The sequence below is a fragment of the Aotus nancymaae genome, unplaced genomic scaffold (assembly GCF_030222135.1).
Source record: "Aotus nancymaae isolate 86718 unplaced genomic scaffold, 86718_ANA_hifiasm-v0.15.2.pri h1tg000014l, whole genome shotgun sequence".
NCBI lineage: Eukaryota > Metazoa > Chordata > Mammalia > Primates > Aotidae > Aotus > Aotus nancymaae.
This window is the reverse complement of record NW_026988425.1, coordinates 101734348-101755022: the sequence shown is the minus strand read 5'-3', so window position 1 is coordinate 101755022 and position 20675 is coordinate 101734348. Positions and strand designations below refer to the sequence as shown.

The following is a 20675-nucleotide window of genomic DNA, read 5'->3' as shown; positions in this document are numbered from 1 at the left end:
AAGTTACTATGGACATCTTATTCTCCAGATTTTCTTTTTGAGGTAGGAGATCAGCAGGACTTGTTTTTTGAGCACTGGTGACTGCCCCTGTCACTACTGTGCTTATCAGAGCAGGATCTGATAGAAACAGAGTGCAGTAAAGAAGCCGGCTGAAACCAGCAAAGGACAACACAACTGACCTCTAGCTGCCCACACTTTCAGGCAATGGCCTGAAAGTTACCTTATATGGGTCCAAAAAATCCTCACCCCTTTTCTAGAAAGTTTCAATAACACACCTCTTAATTAGCATATAATTAAAAGTGAATATAAATACAGCTTCCAACAGCCCATATGCTGCTACTCCAGGCACACTGCCCATGGGTTAGCCCTGCTCTGGAAGGAGCAGTATCTTTGCTGCTGCTGTACACTGCCACTTCAATAAAAATTGCTATCTAACACCAGCAGCTTGCCATTGAATTATTCCCTGGGTGAAGCAAAGAAACTTCCTGGGCTAAGCCCCAGTTTTGGGGCCCAGTTGCCCTACATCATTTTCAAGTGTTTGGTTAAGCTGTCTTTGTCCCCAACTGTTTCCACTGTCTAAGACAGTGGCAAAGCTAATCAATGTTTTTGTTTTTGACAAATGACCCCTGGGGAAAAGTCTTTGCATAGGGTGAGTCTGGAGTGAAATCAAATAATAGCAGCCTTGCAAGATCTGCAGAACGACCAGATAGGTCAAATAATGACAGTTCTCTGGAAATTAGACTCTTTAAAATAGCTCCAACACCATTCTACTTCCCCTGCTGGCTACCAGCCTGCTCATTTTCACAATTGTGGGCCGCTGGTTTTCAAAGCTACAGTGGAGCAGGACATGTCGTTATTAGAGAAGGGCAAGTCAAAATGGCCCCAAACTGGCTTTTCGTAGAGATTCCACTGTTTGAATAAATGCTCCCTGGATTTCTGCAAATCTTTGGTAAATTTTCAGAGTGCTGTAAAAGTTAGTTCTGACAATTTTGCCAGTGTTCTCACTGCTGAAGAGAATTTTCAGAGGTCCTTACATCTTCATTTTGGCTGACATCACTCCAAGATTATGATTAGAACACAGACCCTCCCACTCCTTGACCAAGCCTTCTTCTATTTAAATTCGTTGTCATCTGACTTTATGTATATCAGAATTAGCTGGGAGACTTGTAAAAAAATATACCTGGGCAATATACCTAGAGTTTCTGCTTCAAATCTGAGGCTGAACCTGATAATTTGAATTTCATGTATTTATTTGTTTTTTATTTTTATTTTTATTGAGACAGTCTTGCTCTGTGTCTAGGCTGGAGTGCAGTGGCACGATCTCAGCTCACTGCAACCTCTGCCTCCAGGGTTCAAGCGATTCTCCTGAGTATCTGGGACTACAGGTGTGTGCCACCATGCCCAGCTAATTTTTGTATTTTTGGGTACAGATGGGGTTTTGCTATGTAGGCCAGGCTGGTGTTGAACTCCTGACCTCAAGTGATTCTGGCATCTCGGCCTCCCAAAATACTGGGATTACAGGCAAGAGCCGCCAAGGTGGCCAGAATTTGCCTTTAAAAAAAGTTCCCAAGTAATGCTGGTGCTGTTGGTGTAGGAATTATAATACTCTTTAGGAACCACTGCAGTATATCATGTAGTACCTTCAATCCATTGCCTTAGGTAGTACTTTCCAATCCTGGAATCAACAATAATACATATAAGCTAATAATATATACTATTACCTCTATATAATAATACAATACATAAGCTAAAATGTATTTAGTACTTCATTGTGGGTATGATATGCTTTACATTGATTGGGTTATTTAATCTATACAACTCATGAATGGGTATTATTACTTTCCCATATTTATAATAAATTAGAAATCAAGGTCAGAGAACAAAGCAGATTGCGCAGAGGCACATGGCTACAAATGCAGGAGCCAGTATGTGACTATGTCTGCTTGATTCTAGAGCACAGGCTTTTTCAGCCTCCATACCAGTGTTTCTCAGAGTAACATAGTTCACTTATGATGCCTTGGTTAACTGTAGATGGGACATGCATGCAGGATTAAAAACAATGATTCATATAGTGAGAAAGTGATTGCTATTCTGGCTCTATTTTTACTATCCTTTAATGACATCATGATAAAAATATCATTTGAGTGCTGTATTTTTAATGTGTGTCTAATGCTTGGTAACTCGCCCTTTTAACAAAGAGAGTTAGACTTAGTGCCTTTAGTGGGCAACAGTTTCTAGCCACCATTTAAAAACATTGTTTTCCATCCATTTTTCTTACAGTTACTTTCAGTTTATGATAGGTGATGCTAGTTTTCCATTTATACTATTTTTATAAAATCTCTCTCAAAGAAATTAAAGAAAATACACATTTATTTAAAGAAAACATGATAGTGGGTAATATACACAGATACAGTGTGAAAAAGGTTGAAATTTGGAAATCCTTGCCTTCCAGAACAGGTTAATTTATCCAATTTGGCCAATCTGGAACACCCTAAAGGGAAATTAGGGAAATGTAATTAAAATACGATTTTTTTTTCAAAGAGGGACGTACTTGGATGGTTAGAGTCAGAACTCCTACAGCAACACGTGTAAAGGCAGAGTAATATCAAGTGAGGAATGGTTTCTTGGTAAGATATATACTACAGGAGTGGGCTGGGATTCAGACTGGATTTCACAAAATGTGTGGCAAATTCTCAGAACCTAAATTTCTACAGTAAATTTTGGATAATTTGTTTCCATTAACAGAGAAAAAATTACTCAGTTGACTGGCAAGAGAGTTTGCAGTTGTCAAGGGTACAGTACAAGAAGTGGGGCTCTTAATTCGTGGGGGAGGGGTCGCAATGACTATATCCTGGGCGCTGGGCGACGGGTCGGGGGTGGGGAATAAGTGAACATAGAGGGACTGTAATCAGAGAAGCGGACATGTTTCAAGATGAAAAAAGAGAACGTGTGCGGAACGAAGAAACAATTTTGTATCACTGACATAATTAACTAAACTGTTACCCAGGTTTAAATTAAGCAAGGTGTCCGGGGACTACAGCTGTTGTATTTATTTTGGTTGCATGTGATGGGAGCTGTTACTTCCCGGCTTGACAAACGATCAGCCTCAAGATACAAGCTGGAAGGCTGTGGTCATGCCAAGGCTATAGAGAGGAAAGGCAGGCCTCCTCTGAACCCCGCCCCAGCAGAATCAGAAGCGAGGGGCAAGGGTCAGCGCGGCGAGGGTGGAAAGCGCCATATAGTGCCCTGGATCAGGGTGGGTAAATGATCCCTTCCTCCTGTTTTTTTTTTCCCTCCCATTCATATCTGAATTGTAACTGAACTTTATGCCAGGAGACCCTAACCCTGTTAATCACGTTTCCAATCAAATCAGGATCGATTTTAATACCTCCATTTTAGTTGTTGCTGTTGGAATTTCCGAAAATGCCTAACTGCGCCAGTCTTTCTGTTAGTTCTCCACACCCCCTTCCCTTTCCCTGAGACCCCGCCCTTTTCTCTCAGCCCAAACCACAAAAGGCCGCGCTGTTTCAGCTCCAACACAACGCTCCGCCCACTCCCCAAACGTCGCAGTGCTGCAGGGAAAGGAGGTGGGCCCGGCTGGGCGGGGACGGAGTAGGCTTCGTCTTTCCGCTCTTCAGCCAATTGGTGAAGTTCCCTTGAGGGATATGGGGGAGCAGGCCGTACTGACGGTCCAGGTATTTTTCCCTTTTTCTGCCACGTCCCAACCATTGACGTGAGCCCACTCCTCAGGTTCCGATTGGGCGTATGAATTGTCCCCCAGTAGAGGCCCTGTACGCCGATTGGTCAGCTCTGCCACGGGGGCGGGGCTTGCGTACTCTCCGCCTCGCCTCCACCGCGGCGCAAGGGGCGGGACTCACTGCCACCGCCTCTGCTTCCGCCGCCGCCGCCGCCGCCGCCGTCGCCGCCGCAGCCGCCAGCCGCCAGCCGCCAGCCGCTGCGCTTTCGGCGGGGGAGGAGTCGGAGGCGGAGAAGAAGGCGGTGGTGGCGGGTGGAGGTTCGAGCGCTGTTCTCGCTCCGGAGCCGCTGCACATTTCGGTGAGGGTTTTTTTTTTCAATCTGGCTTGTTCTGCTGTCGGGAATGTGGGGGTCGGGGCGAGGAAATTGCTGCGTTCAGCGCCTCAGTTTCTCTGTCTCTTTCCTCGGGAAGGAGCGAGGCCTGTCCCTGGCCCGCTGCGCCGGCCATGGTGGGTGGGGTTGATGGCCGTGGGAGGCCTTCTTCGCCTCCTGGGCCCTGTCCAGCCCCGACTCGGGCCGCGCTCCTGTCCGGGAGCGTCGCGCCCGCCGCCCCCCGACGGATGACATAGGTTGGTATCCGGGGTCTCCACTGCCACTCTTTCCCGCTGCTGCTTTTGCTGTCCTTGGTGACTTGGCCAAGGACCCCGCTGCCTTCCCCCGACACTCGCCACTGTCCAAGAGTGTGCCCCCCAACCAACACCTCACACCCGCCTTCTGCTGGTTTCCAGTCAGCCCGCGTAGAGCGGAACCATACTACGCCACAGGCCTGCAGCCCCCCTCCCCCGAGGAGCCTTCCGTTGCCGTATTCGCTCTGCTGGGCGTCTGCATTTTCCCCGATTGTCAGTGAGGCTCGGCTCGCAGATAGCTCGCACTAGCCGCAGCAGTCGCTCTACTCCCGGGATCAGCACCCTTCCTCCAGGGCTGCTCCCAGTTAGCAATGTCAGGCCAGAGGTCCTCTCGCAGATGCACCTTTAATTTGGCCTCCCTCAGATGACTGTTGATCATTTTGCGCACATTCAAAATGGTGAGCCTAAAGACGCTCAGACCAAGTTGAAGCAAAGGGGAGGTGATAAATAGTCATTTTGCAGGAAGATAAATCTGAGAGTTCTCTCTCCGGACATTAAAAAAAAATTTTTACATCCACATAGGCGCTTCTTTGGAGTCTACTGGTTCTGTGAAGTTTAAAATTTTCATTACAGGCTTAATGTATTCTGTTTTATCATGCAATATTTGGTCACATTTCTTTAAAATGGCAGTCACCTTTGCTGAAGGCTACAGATCATTTGAAGTGTATGTGAATAAACCTGAGGATAACAGTAATAAACGTTTAATCTATATTTTTCAGTGTTGTGATTGTTTTCTGGGATTCATGTCACTTTTTGTATGAGATAACCACTTAATTTTAAAAATTCATTACAGACGTGCAAGTTTGATGTACATGTCAACAATATAAATAACGGACCGTTCGGTAAAATTTGAATATTTCTTTTAATCCCCCAGTCCCACTCCAGGATAAAGTTGACAGATTAGTGTTCATATTTCAAAATCCTCTTACAAATGCACTTCTAAACACATACAGGTACATGTAAAGGTTTGTTTTGTTTTTTGAGGGAGGCTATACCAAACATGTTTGCATACCACTTGCTTATTGACTTAATTACATATCTTGAACATCCTTTCTTGTTAAATATAGGTCTCCCTAGTACTTTTTAAAAGGCTAACTGGTATCTCATCAGTTTGAATGGGCTATAAGTAATTTATTCACTTATTTAAAGACATTTAAATTAATTGCAGTTTCTTTTTGCTGTCACAAATAATTTATAATGAAAATAGTTTTCCAATTTATTGATCGATGTTTAATAACAAACTTTAACTCTTCTTTGATTTAAAAAAATTAAACAGTGTGGAAGAATGTAAAGTAAAAGGTACAGCTTCCATTTGTAGTCCTGCTTGCATCCTGATTCAGTCAGCCACTGTTAATTCAGTAAACTTCGTCTATGTGTGATTATTTCTGAAAGCATGGGTTCCTATAAGTGGAGTTGCTCAGTTAAAGATTATGCATATTTTAAATTTTGATAACCCTTTCTCCCTATTACTGTTGTTGAAAATATTGTTGGCTGTTTCTTATGCATTTCTTATAGGTAAACTTAGACTCGACTAAAAATTCTTAGCTGTTTTGAATAAGATTATATTGAAATTTTAGATTCATTTGGAGAGATCTGGACTTTATAGTACTGAGTCTGTCTCCTCAGAATGTGGCCTGTCCATTTGATTCACATCTTTTATATTCTTAGGGAAAGTTATAGTTTTTCTTCATATGTATAACATTCCTTCCCAGTATTCCTAGCTGTTTTATGGTTTGATTGGTGTGATGAATGGAGACTTTCAGTAACATTTTTCTCTCTCTCTTTTTTCTAGTTATAGGAAAGCTTTTGAGTTTTCTGTTTATTATGTATCAAATTATTTTATTGAGTTGATTATCAGGAGATATTCATAGTTTTGTGGTTTCCTTTTTAATTTTTGTAACTTACACGTTTTTCTCATTGCTTTTGCAGTTATACATCCTATAAGATACTGAGCACTGGCAGATAAAAACTAATAGCACTGATAGCTAAAAACATGGTGTTCTTTCTGACTTTAAGGGGAAATGCTTCTAACGTTTTAGCATTAATTATGAAGTTTACTGAAGCTTCTGGTAAAGCCTCTGATATTAAAATATTTCCTTCTAGTCTTGGCTTTCCAAGATGATTATATTGTTGTTGTTGTTTTTGACATTTTAAAAAACCATAAATGAGTTTTCTTATGTATATTTTTTGACATCTTTTGAGGTAGGTATATGTGGGCATCACCAATATTCCCTGGTTTATATTTTCCTGTGAGAGCACTCTCTTAGAAAATCAACCTTATTGAGGATAACTTAGATGCAATAAAATGTACTTATTTAAAATGTACAGTGTATTTTGTTTTGACAAATGTGTACCCTGTGACCACCACCACGGTGAAGAGTGGGATGTTTTAAAAAAAAAAAAAGTAGAATATTTTCATACCACAATTAAGATATAGAATATTTTCATCTTCCCCAAAGTTGCATTTTACAGTCAATCACAATTTCACCCTCAGTACTAGGAAAGCACTCATCTTCTTTTTGTTGCTATAAATTGGTATCATTTTCTCTAGAATTTCATATAAGTGGAATTATGTAATATATACTCTTTGTATCTGGCTTTTTCTCTTGGCATGTTTTTCAGGATTATCCATGTTTTTCTGTACTTAACTGGTTCATCTCTTTTTATTGCTGAATAGTAGTCCATGGTATTGATTTACTAGTTTTTTGACTAGTCCACCTGTTTACAGATACTTGGATTGTTTCCAGTTTGGGGCTGTTATTAATAACCTTCATTTATTGAACATTTATTTATTCAATGAACATTCATTTATTCTGAATTTTTGTGAACATTTTTTTCTCCTGGTAAATACCTAAAAAGGGAACTTGTTGGATTGTATGGTAAGTGGATGTTTGACCTTATAAGAAACTGCCAAACTGTTTTCCAGAGTGGTTGTCCCGTCTTACATATCCAGCAGCAGTTTATGACAGTTCCAGTTACTCCACGTCATTCTCAGCATTTGGTTATTTCAGTCTTTTAAAATTTAGCTGTTTTAGTGGGTATGTAGTAGTATCATATTGGGATTTTAATTTGCATTTACCGAATGACTGATGGTGCTGAGAATTTGCTCGAGTATACGTCTTCCTTTGTGAAGTGTCTGTTCACATCTTTTGCTCATTTAAAAAAAAATGGGTAGTTTGTCTTACTGAATTGTATGCATTTTTTAATACATTCTTTATGCAACTCATTTGACACACAGACACATAAACACACACACACTGCAATCTGAAGCATTTTTTTTTTCATTTTCCTAGCTTTAAAGAAGAGCTTTTAATTTTGATAAATTCAGCTAATCAACTTTTTCTTTTTTTTTTTTTTTGTTTTGTTTTGTTTTGTTTTTGTTTTTGAGACGGAGTTTCACTCTTGTTACCCAGGCTGGAGTGCAATGGCGCGATCTCGGCTCACCGCAACTTCCGCCTCCTGGGTTCAGGCAATTCTCCTGCCTCAGCCTCCTGAGTAGCTGGGATTACAGGCACGTGCCACCATGCCCAGCTAATTTTTTGTATTTTTAGTAGAGATGGGGTTTCACCATGTTTACCGGGATGGTCTCGATCTCATGACCTCGTGATCCACCCGCCTCGGCCTCCCAAAGTGCTGGGATTACAGGCTTGAGCCACCACGCCCGGCCCTAATCAACTTTTTCTTATGATTTGTGCTTCTGTGTTCTAAGAACTGTTTGCCTAATGCAAAGTTGTGAAGATTTATTCTTATGCTTTTCTATAAGTTTTCTAGTTTTGGCTTTTCTCTCAAGGCACATTATCCATTTTGGGTTAGTTTTCGTGTATGGTGTGTAGTAAGGGTCAAGGCTTATTTTCTTCTCAAATGTATATGTAGTTATAGCACCATTTGTTGGGACTACTTTCTTCCCCATTGAATTAACTTTGTCAAAAATCAGTTGACCATATATGTGAATCTGTTTCTGTACTATCTATTCTCTTGATTTTTGCACCTATAATTTTGCTAATACTAAGTTGAAGTTGTCAGTTGTTTTTTTTTTTTTTTTTTTACTTTATAATAAGTGTTGAAATTAGGCAATATGACTCACTGAACTTTATTCTTTTTCAAAATTGCCTTGGCTATTCTAGCTTTACCATAAAACTTTTAGAGGCAGCTTGTTGGTTTCTACAAAAAGTCCTGAAGGGCTTTTAATTTAGATTGTGTTGAATGCATAGATCAATTTAGGAAGAATTGACATCTTGAGTCTTCCAATTCATGAACACAGGTTGTCTCCATTTATTTAGGTCTTTCATTTCCTTTGTCAGCATTTTATAGTTGCAGCATAAAGATGTTGCTCATTTTGTTAGATTTATATCTAATATTTAATAATTGATACTATTATAAAGGATAATTTTCTTAAATTTTAGTTTACAGTTGTTTACTACTATATGTAAAAATACAGTTGATTTTTGCATATTGACTTTGATTCTTGAAACCTTGCTAAATTTATTTATTCTAGTAAATTTTTGTAGGTTCTTTGGAATTGTCCTATGCAGACAATCGTGTTATTTGCAAATATAGATCAATTTTATTCCTTCTCAATTTGTATGTAACTCCCTCCATCTTTTTTTCTTATTAGACTAGCTAAGACCTCCAGTATCATGTTGAATAGCAGTGGTGAAGGCAGATATCCTTCTTTTGTTCCTGATCTTAAGAAGAAAGCATTCATTCTTTCATTATTGAGTGTTACAGAGTGGTGCTATGGATTGAATGCTTATGTCCCTTTCAAAATTCATAGTATTGAAACGTAATCCCCATCTTGAGGGTATTTGGAGGTGGGGTTTCAGAGACGTGATTAGATCATGAGGCCTCTGCCTACATTAATGGATTTGTGTGCTTATAAAAGGGGTCCTAGAGAGCTCCCATCCCCTTATACCATATGAGATCACAGTGAAAAAATTACAGTCCATGAACCAGGAAGTGGACCTCAGCAAAGACTGAATCTAACAGCACCTTGATTTTGGACTTCCCAGCCTCCAGAACTGTGAGAAATAAATTTCTGTTGTTTATAAACCACTTCAGTCTATGGGGAGCTTGTTACAACAGTCCTGATGGACTAAGACAAGTGGCCTTTTATCACATTGAGGATGTTTCCATTCTATCCTTAGATTTTTGGGAGGTTTTCTTTTTTTGGTTCTTTTGTTCTTTTTTATTTTTTATTTTTGAGATGGAGTCTTGCTCTGTCGCACAGGCTGGAGTGCAATGGCATGATCTCATCTCGCTGCAACCTCCGCCCTCCAGATTCAAGTGATTCTTCTGCCTCAGCCTCCTGAGTAGCTGGGATTACAGGTGCATACCACCATGCCTGACTAAAAGGTTGTTTTTTTGTTTTGTTTTTTGTTTTTATCATGAGTGGATGTTGAGTTTAGTCAGGTGTTTTTACTGTATTTATTGAAATGATCATATGGTTGGTTGCTCTGTTAATGTGATGAATTACATTAACTTATTTTTGAATGTTGAATCATCTTCCATTCTCTGGTTTAACCTCACTTGGTGACGGTGTATTGTCTACTATCATTTTTATAAATTGGCGAAATATTTTATTTTGCATCTATGTTCATGAAAGATACTTTTTCATGTAATTGTAATGCCGGTTTCATAGAGTTGGGAAGTGTTTCTTCTTACATTTTTGAAAAAAATTTTATTAGGATTTGTATTATTTGTTTTATAAATTTTTTTTAGAGTTTGCAAGTGAACTCTTCTGCTCCTAGAGTTTTCTTTGTTGGAAGGTTTCAAAGGATAAGTCCAATTGCTCTAATAGATACAGGATTATTAGGGTTATCTATTTCTTCTTGAAAGCTTTTAGTCTTTGACTGTATGAGTCATTTTCACTCTATGAGCTTTAGTAGTTTTTGTCTTTCAAGGCATTTGTCTTCATTTTTATTCAGTGTCATAAAGTTGTGTCTTAATTATTCTTTTCATGCCTGAAACATCTGCAGTGATGTTTTTTCTTTCATTCTTGTTATTAGCATTGTGACCTCTCTGATTTTTATTTGTTTGGTTCCAGGTTTTTTTTATTAATCTTTTCAGAGTCAACTTTTTATTTGATTGCTTTTTTAAATTTTTATTTTTATTGATTTCTGCTCCTTACTATTTCTTTCAGTATGCTTTGGTTTTAAATTCCTCTATGTTAATTTGTTAAGGTGTATGCTTAGGTCATTGACTTGAGACGTTTTTTCTTTTCCTTCTAAGTGCTGCCTGAGGCGCTCACACGATTTGATGCAGTGATTTTTTTTTTTAAGTTCTTATATGACTTCCACTTTGACCCATAGAGGTTGCTGTTTAATTTCCAAATATTTGATGATTTTGCATGTCTCTTTCTTTATATAATTTATTTTAAATTCTTTGATGTTTGTTTTTATGACCAGAAAATGATTAATCTCAGTAAATGTTCCATGTACACTTCAAAATAATGTGTATTCTGCTGTTTAGGGGTGGAGTATTCTATAAATGCCAGTTAGGTCAAGTGGGTTTATAGTGCTTGTTAGGCCTTCTATTTCCTTACTGAATTTTTGTTCACTTGTTTCGTTGATAATTGAGAGAACAGTTGAAGTTTCCAACTAAAATGGTGAGTTTTTCTATTTCTCCTTCTCCGTTTTTGCATCATGTATGTTTGAACCTCCTGTTAGGTGCATGTAAATTTAGGATTGTTACACCTTTTTGGTAAACTAACTCCTTTATCATTATGTAATGCCCTTTTTATCTCTATTAGTATTCCTCATTCCAAAGTCTACTTTATCTAATATTAATATAGCCTCTCCAGCTTTCTTTTAGCGTTTGTATGATATATTCTTTTCCATCCTTTTAATCTGTCTTTTATTTAAAGTCAGTTTGTTCTGGACAACCTTTTTAAATTCATCTTGAAAAATCTGTTTTTAAATTGAAGTTTTCAGACTATTCACATTTAATATAATTATTGATGTAGTTGGATTTAAATCTAGGACCTTAATTGTTTTCTACTTATGTGCTCTCTGATCCCTGTTTTTGAGTCCAATTTATCTTCACCATTGGGTAATTACTTACACTTACTTTGTCTCTTCTTTAAAAAATTATTGGCTTCTCTCTGATTTATATTATACATCTTTAATAATAGACTATATTGGAGAAATATTATACCACATTTATTTTATTTTATTTTTTATAAAGATGGGGTTTCACCATGTTGGTCAGGCTGGTCTTGAACTCCTGACCTCAGGTGATCCGCCCACCTTGGCCTCCAGGTGTGAGCCACCACGCCCCGCCATACCACATTTTATATAGTGTCAGAGCTCTACAACAGAATATTTACAATTTCTCCTTATCTTTTGTGTTCTTACTGTCTTACCTTTTACAAATGCCATAAATGCATATACCTTGTAATGTTTGTTGTATTCTGTGCTGTCTAGTATGATAGTCATTAGCCAGTGTAGCTTTTTAAATTTGAATTTATAGTAGTTAGTATAAGTTAAATTAAAAGTCATTTTCTTTATTATAGTAGCCTCTTTTCCAGTGCTTATTCCTTCTGCATGAAGAACTTCCTTTCACATTTCTTGCACTTCAGGTCTACTTGTAACAAAGTTCTGAAGATTCTCTCACAAATAACTTTGTTTCACTTTTTCTTTTGGAAGATTTTGCTGGATATAAATTTTTTGTTCACAGTGTTTTTCTAATATTAAGGATGCTATTTATTATCTTTTGACACGGACAGTTTCAAAAAGGAAGTTGGCTGTGATTCTTTAGTTCCTGTTTTCTACTGTCAGCATCAAATATGTTTTATCAGTGGTTTTTAAATTTTATTTTATTTATTTGTTTTCTGAGACAAGGTCTCGCTCTGTTGCCTGAGCTGGAGTGCAGCGATGCAAGCTTGTCTTACTGTAGCCTGGAGCTTCTAGACTCAAGCAATTCTCCCACCTTAGCCTCCAGAAATGCTGAGATTACAGGCCTGAGCCACTGTGCCTAGGCTGTCATTGGTCGTGGTGGTGGTGGTGGTGGTGGTGGTGGCGGTGGTGGTGGTTTTTGAGACAATCTCACTCTGTTGCCCAGGCTGGAGTGCAGTGGTGCCATCTCAGCTCACTGCAAGCCTCACCTCCCAGGTTCAAGTGATTCTCATGCCTCAGCCTCCTGAGTAGCTCAGATCACAGGCTCCTGCCACCACGCCTGGCTAATTTTTGTGTTTTTAGTAGAGACAGGGTTGGCTAGTTTCAAACTCCTGTCCTCAAGTGGTCTGCCCGCCCTGGCATTCCAAAGTACTAGGATAACAGGTATGTATCATTCGTTTTTTATGGCGGGTTAAGGATGTTACATCTTGAGATATTTGTACATTTTTTGTGTGTTTTATATTTACACTGCTTTTGTTGGGGGGGGGAATCACTGAGCTTCTTGGATTTATGATCTTTTAAATAATGTTTGGAAAATTTGCAGTATCTTTCTCTTGTAATGTTTCTGCCTCCCGCCCCGCCAACATTTGCTCTCTTTTTGTGGGATTCCAGTTAAACACATGGTAGTTCATTTAATGCAGTCCCACAACTCTTCAAGGCTCCTGGTTTTTGTTGCTGCTGTTGTTTTTTAACGTGTGTTTCTTTTCACTTAAATTATTTTTTATCTAGGCTTGGGTCATTTCTTTTGACTTACATCTTTTTTTGTTTTTTTTGTTTTTTGAAACAGAGTCTCAGTCCGTCACCCAGGCTGGAGTGCACTGGTGTGATCTTGGCTCACTGCAACCTCCACTTCCTGAGTTCAAGTGATTGTCATGCCTCAGCCTCCCAAGTAGTTGGAATTACGGGCTCATGCCACCATGTCTCGCTATTTTTTTGTATTTTTAGTAGAGATGAGTTTCATTATGTTGGTCTGGCTGCTCTTAAACTCCTGACCTAAAGTGATCTGCCCACCTTGGCTTCCCAAAATGCTGGGATCACAGGCATGAGCCACTGAGCCTGGCCTAACATATCTTGAGCTCACTAAAATTTTCCTCCCCTAGTTTTTTTACTGAGCCCATAGAATGTATTCTTCATTTCTGTTACTGTGTTTTTTATTTTATGAATTTCCATTTTCATCTCTCCTGAAATTTCTCGTGTGTTCCCGTATGTTTCTGCCTTTGTGCTAGAGCCTTTAACAGGGTAATCATAGTTATTTTAATTTTCTTCTCTGATAGTTCTGTTAATTGCTTTATCTGGTTCTGTCATTACTGTCTCTTGATAAAGAGGGTTTTTTCCCCCTTAGCTTTTTTGTCTTGTAATTTTTTATTGAATGGTAGACTTTGTATGCAGAAAAGTAGAGATTGTGGCAAATAATTCTTAGGTCTGGATGTGAGTCTGCTTCTTCATCCGCTAGGCTTTTAGTGTGATGTGGGGTTGATTCCATCTAATTTGTGATTGAGTGGGGTTTAGATTTTGTTTCTGTGGTTACATTGTGCTTAGTGTTACCTTATGCTTAGTGTGGCAGCTGAAGTGCCTGATCTTTCTAAGTATTCCTACTTCACTGTCAACTTTCAGCTTTCTCTATGTGCCCATACCTCAGTGGCGAAGTTTCTCCACATGCTGTCATTATCCCCAGCAGTAGACTGTTGTTTCTTGATGCTGACTATCTCGGGAATGGAGGCAGAGTTTTCTCTGTCTTCTTCATCTGTGCTCAGTGTTACACCAGCCCTGTGTCTCTTGTTTTTGGGTAAGGGCCAGTGATGCTGTACCTTCTCTCCATGGTAGCCAAACTCTGCTTCATACTTTTTATTTTTTTTTTTTTTGAGACTGAGTTTGACTCTTGTCATCCAGACTGCAGTTCAGTGGTGTGATCTCAGCTCTCTGCAACCTCCACCTGACAGGTTCAAGTCATTCTCCTGTCTCAGCCTCCTAAGTAGTTGGGATTACAGCCATGTGCCACCACGCCCAGCTAGTTTTATATTTGTAGTAGAGATGGGGTTTCACAATGTTGGCCAGCCTGGTCTCAAACTCTTGACCTCAGGTGATCCTCCTGCCTCGGCCTCCCAAAGTGCTGGGGATTACAGGCATGAACCCCATGCCTGACCCCATATCTTAGGTAGGTTTTGTGCAGGAGAGATTTTATGCCCCTTCCCCAGTGGTAGCAAATATTTAATATACTGCCATAGGAACCTGTCCTACAAACTGTTTCCTAACTGTACTCTAGGAGTGAAGATCTTTTTCTTTTATTCACACCCTAGCCAGAATGGAGGACAGAGATTGCTGCCCTTCCCCTGTGGTTTAAAGTTGTTGGCCATTTGCCTTGTTATGTCTGTAATCCCAGCATTTTGAGAGGCTGAGGTGGGGGGATCACTTAAGGTCAGGAGTTCAAGACCAGCCTGACCAACATTGTAAAACCCTCTCTCTACTGAAAAAAAAAAAAAAAAAAAAAAAAGTAGCCAGGCCTGGTGGCAGCTACTTGGGAGGATGAGGCAGGAGAATTGCTTGAACCTGAGAGGCTAAGGTTGCAGTGAGCCAAGATCACACCACTGCACTCCAGCCTGGGTGAGAAAACTTTTCATATGTTTCTTAGCCGTTTGAGTATCCTTTTCTGGAGTGTGTCTCATCAGGTTATCACATTTCTTTTGGATTATATTATTATTTTTTATATTTAGGAGTATGTTATATATTCTGTATGTGAGAAATCTTTATAATGCTGGGGTAAAAAAATATTTTTTAAAGCAAGGAACAAAAATGAAAATTTCCTAAGGAAATAAAGGGCCAATGAACTGCACAATGGAATTTAAAATTTCTATTCATAAAGAGATATTCAGAGACTGAAAAGGAAAGCCACAAATGAGAAAAGAAATTTACATTCCAAGTAAATAACAAAGTTTCATAAACTGGCTGAAATCACAAATTAAAACAAGTTATCATTACACAATGGAGATGAAAACTAAAATATTAACCATATCAAATGTTGGTGTGGATGTTAAGCAACTGGATATGAAGCAACTTTCATATTACAGCTGTGAATATACATCTCTGTATTCATCTTGGAAAGCTTTTTGGAAGCACCTACTAAGCCTAAACATATGCATATGGTATGGTCAAGCAGTCCATCTTACAAATGCATACCAACACATATAAAAATGTTCAGGCTGGGCACAGTGGTTCAAGCCTATAATCCCAGCACTTTGGGAGGCTGAGGTGGGTGGATCATGAGGTTAGGAAACCATCCTGGCCAACACAGTGAAATCCCATCTCTACTAAAATACAAACAGCCGGGCTTGGTGGCACATGCCTGTAATTCCAGCTACTCAGGAGGCTGAGGCAGGAAAATTGCTTGAACCAGAGAGTTGGAGGTTGCAGTGAGCCAAGATCGCACCACTGTACTCCAGCCTGGCGACAGAGCAAGATTCTGTCTCAAAAAAAAAAAAAAAAGGATAAAGTTCAGCTATAGTCCCAGCTCTACATTATTTGTATATTGTTACCTGTTGCAGGATAAGAAGGTAACTTGTTATGTAGGAAATTCATTATTATTATTTACGGCAAAATACAGGAACAACTTCACCTCATTCCTTATTTATTGTGTATCTACTAGTTAGTAAATAAGATCTACTATACGATTTTGCAGTTGTGTGTATATGTAGGCAGTCATGTGCTTGTGGGTAGAAGATAGGAGAAATCTAAAGATAGATTAAAAAGAATATGCAAGTGTGAGAAATAATTTAAGTACAAGCTTTGATTGTTATTCAAAATAGATACTTTATTTACTCTTTGGACATTTATTTTGCCTTCACCTCATTCCTTATTTTCCTGCAGTAGACATAGCAACTCAGACGTTTATCATCTCACAGTCCCAGTGGGTTAGAAATTCAGGAGCCCAGCCTGGTTGCTGATTCTGGTTCAAGTCTCTCATGAGGTTGCAATCATAATGTAGGCTGGGACTACAGTCATCTGAGGGCTTGGCTAGGGCTGAGATACCTGCTTTCCAGGTGGCTCATCCATGTGGCTGTTGCTGGAAGACATTAGTTTCTTGTGGATTTTGTCAGAACAGTCAGTATTTTACCATGTGAGCTTTCCATGGGTCTACTTGAATGATCTCATGATGTGGCAGCTGGTTTCTTCCAGCGAGAGTGAGCAGAGAGATAAGGAGGAAGCCACAATTCCTTTTATTACCCTATTCTTGTACATCACACACAGTCACATCCATCGTACTGTTTTCATTAGAAACAAATCACAAGAGAGGGCTCTGATACTGAGAACAGTTTATTAACTTGCCTAAATATTGAAGTTGAAGTTTGAATACATGTGTGCCAAAAAGTTAGCTCTCTTTTTTCATTATATGACCACATTTCCATCAGAGAAAGGAGCACAGAATTATCTCATTCCTTTGTTCATTTGTTCAGCAGCTGTTTTAATATACTGTCAGACAATGTACTAGATAAAGTATATTTAAATAAAAATTAAACAAGGCCTTTGTCTTTAAACTCACTAGTTTACTGTGCAAAGTGTATATCCCATGTCCATGTTCTTCCTTGTATTCTTTTAAAGATTATTCCTATTGTCTGTCCAGAGCTGCTGGCATAATATCCTAGTTAAAATGATAAAGTGATGACTTCTAGGTTAATAATTGAGAGACCTAAAATTAATACATCCCTGATTCACTCCTTTACTTCTTAGCAGCACATTTATGTATTCTTTTTAGTATTTGTAAGAAGTATTTAAAAACCCCAAATTGTTTGAAGTAACTGTCCCAAGTAGAAAGGAGTCTGTTATGAACATGTTGTTAGGTGAATAGTACATGGAGCAAACAACTAATCGGCAAAGGAAATGTCTATTTATAGAAAAACTGTGTTCCCAATTTACCATAGATATAAATTTAGACTGATTAATCATTTTAATCCTGACCTCAGCTATGGTCTTTGTTCCCTACTTATATCTTCCCTTATTTGCTTTTTTTCTTGTTTTTTATACTTAGAGATAGAAATGAGATAACACTGTCATGGACAGAATATAGAGGTCTCAAATTAAATAGAAATAATTAGTATCTACAGAGAGATTCTAGTCTATATTCATAAAACAAGAACCACTATTATTAAAGAATCGCAGAATAAGAAAGTATAAGAAATTAAAAAGATAATTACAGAGAATAATGAAAGGCTAAGTGAAAGAAGTAAAAGTGAGTGAAATTCCCTGTCTGTAGAGTGAAAATATGAAAGAAAAGTTTAGAGACAAATAATTAATCCATTTGGGCCAAATAAAGAGAAATTAGGAAGAAAAAAAGATATATTTGAGACATGTACAAGAGTCTCTAATCAAAATAGCTCTTCCAATGCTATGTAGGAAAAACTAAAAAAATCGCCTGCCCCAAACAAGCCTTTGTGAAATTATAGATTACCAGCTATTGAGACAAGATCCTAAATACTCCAGACAGAAAAATTTGGTGTTTCTGCAAAAGAAGGATAAATCAATTGACAGGTAGGACACAGTGCCTTTCAGAGTTTAGAAAAAATGATTTTGTATTGAACTGTACTAAAGTATGAGGGAAAGATAGTATTTTCAGACATCCAAGGACTCAGGGTTTGTCTTTTACATATATTTATTGAAACCATTATTTGAGGATCTTCCAGTAAAGAGAAAAAAACGATAAAGGCATGAAATTCAAAGTAGGCAAAACCATTCAGGACATAGGCATAGGCAAGGACTTCATGACCAAAACACCAGAAGCATTGGCAACAAAAGCCAAAATAGACAAATGGGACCTAATCAAACTCCACAGCTTCTGCACGGCAAAAGAAACAGTCATTAGAGTGAATCGGCAACCAACAGAATGGGAAAAAATTTTTGCAGTTTACCCATCTGACGAAGGGCTGATATCCAGAATTTACAAAGAACTAAAACAGATTTGCAAGAAAAAAACAAGCCCATTCAAAAGTGGGCGAAGGATATGAACAGACAGTTTACAAAAGAAGACATACATGAGGCCAACAAACATGAAAAAATGCTCATCATCACTGGTCATTGAGAAATGCAAATCAAAACTGCATTGAGATACCATCTCACACCAGTTAGAATGGCGCTCATTAAAAAATCTGGAGACAACAGATGCTGGAGAGGATGTGGAGAAATAGGAACACTTTTACACTGTTGGTGGGAGTGTAAATTAGTTCAACCATTGTGGAAGACAGTGTGGCGATTCCTCAAGGACCTAGAAATAGAAATTCCATTTGATCCAGCAATCCCATTACTGGGTATATATCCCAAGGATTGTAAATCATTGTATTATAAGGACACATGCACAGGAATGTTCATTGCAGCACAGTTTACAATAGCAAAGACCTGGAACCAACCCAAATGCCCATCGATGATAGACTGGACAGGGAAAATGTGACACATATACACCATGGAATACTAGGCAGCCATAAAAAACGATGAGTTCGTGTCCTTTTTAGGGACATGGATGAACCTGGGAGCCATCATTCTCAGCAAACTGACACAAGAGCAGAAAATCAAACACTGCATGTTCTCACTCATAGACGGGTGTTGAACAATGAGAATGCATGGACACAGGGAAGGGAGCACTATACACTGGGGTCTGTTGGGGGAAAATAGGGGAGGGATAGCATGGGGAGAAATGCCAGATATAGGTGAAGGGGAGGAAGGCAGCAAATCACACTGCCACATGTGTACCTATGCAACAATCTTGCATGTTCTTCACATGTACCCCATAACCTAAAATGCAATAAAGAAAAACAAGAACAAAAACAAAGTAGTGGAGTTACCTAAACGGGTTGTACAATCAAAAGATTATCACGGAAATAGCTGAGTAATAGCCATTGGAAACAGGTAAACTGAATTTAGATGAGGATGTTAGCTCGGAAAAGAGTATCTTTAAGAAGGAAAGTGGAATCACATTAAAGAAAAGTTTAAGAAGCAGGGTGATTTCCATGATTTCTGTACTCTTTCCAATTCCTTTCCTCTCTTTAACAGCATTCCAATCAGATATTTGCACCAACCATGCTACCAGAGGTGCTGCCATTCACCATTATCCTTGTGCTAAGTGGTCAGTGATAGGTCGTCATACTTTTTTTTGACACAGTCAGTCAGTTCTACCTAAAATACTTTCTTCACTTGGCATTCATACTTCAGGATTTTTGTTTTTTCTTGCCAGCTTCTGTGCTATTTTTTCTGGTACACGTTAAGCATCCCTAATTCAAAAATTTTAACATTTGAAAAATCCAAAATCTGAAACTTTTTTTTTTTTTTTTGAGACAGAGTCTCACTGACCTCAGGTGATTGCTTGCCTTGGCGTTTCAAAGTATTGGGATTACAGGTGTGAGCAACCGCACCTGGCCCCAAAATCTGAAACATTTTTACTGCCAATATGACACCATAAGCGTAACATTCCACACATCAGTACCTAACAGAACATTGTTTCATGCACCCAGTTATTAAAAGTATTGTATAAAATTACTTTCAGACAATGTGTGTTAGATGTGTAGGAAACAAGTGAATTTTGTGTTTAGACTTGGATCTCATCCCCAAGATATCTCATTATGTATATGCAGATATTCAAAGAGTTGAAAAAAATCCCAAATCTGAAACATTTCTGGTTCCAAGCATTTCGGAAAAGGGATACTTAATCTCTGCTTCTTTTTCCCTGGCCTCTTCATATTTGATTTTCTCAGAGCTTAACTTTACTTCTCTATGTACACTTAGAGATCTCATCCAAGTTCATACCTGTTTTAGTATAATCTGTACACTGACAAGTCCCAAATTATACTAACAGCTCATAATTCTTCAGTCAACTCGACTCCTATTTAATGTTTCCTCTTGAATGTCTAATAGATATCTCAAACTTAATTCATCCAGAACTGAACTGAAGATATTTTCTTCAAATCTGCCTCTTCGACAATTTTTCCTACATTAGTTGAAGTTAACTCCATTTTTCCCATTGCCCAGTCTATAAATCCTGGAGTCAACCTCAACTCCTTACCTTCTTCCACATCCTGTATTAGTAAATTTTGTTGACTCGATATTTACATTATATCCAGAACCTAGTCGTTTCTTACCACTTTTATTTTAATCCTAGTCTAAAACCTATGATCTCTTGCCAATATTATTTTGATAATTCTGTGATAGTGCTCCCTGTCTTTGACCTCATTCCCTTTCATGCTGTTCAACACAGTAGCCAGAGCATTCTTATTAAAACAGAAGTCAAATAATGTCTCTTCTCTGCTCAGAACTTCAGTGGTTTTCTGTCTCAGAATAAAATCCACATTTCAGCCAGCCACTGTGGCTCACACCTGTAATCCCAGCACTTTGGGAGGCTGAGGTGGGCAGATTGCTTGAGTCCAGG

The 20675-nt window shown here is 38.7% G+C and overlaps 1 protein-coding gene across 1 annotated transcript in view; it reads left to right on the top strand.

Moving 5' to 3' along the window:
• Positions 1-3920: 3920 nt before the first annotated feature.
• PJA2 (praja ring finger ubiquitin ligase 2) overlaps positions 3921-20675 on the top strand; it is a 59374-nt gene continuing 42619 nt past the window's right edge. The window contains exon 1 of the mRNA XM_012473937.3: positions 3921-4056. The gene's annotated coding sequence lies outside the window, so the exon portion shown is untranslated. The remainder of the gene's footprint in view (positions 4057-20675) is intronic.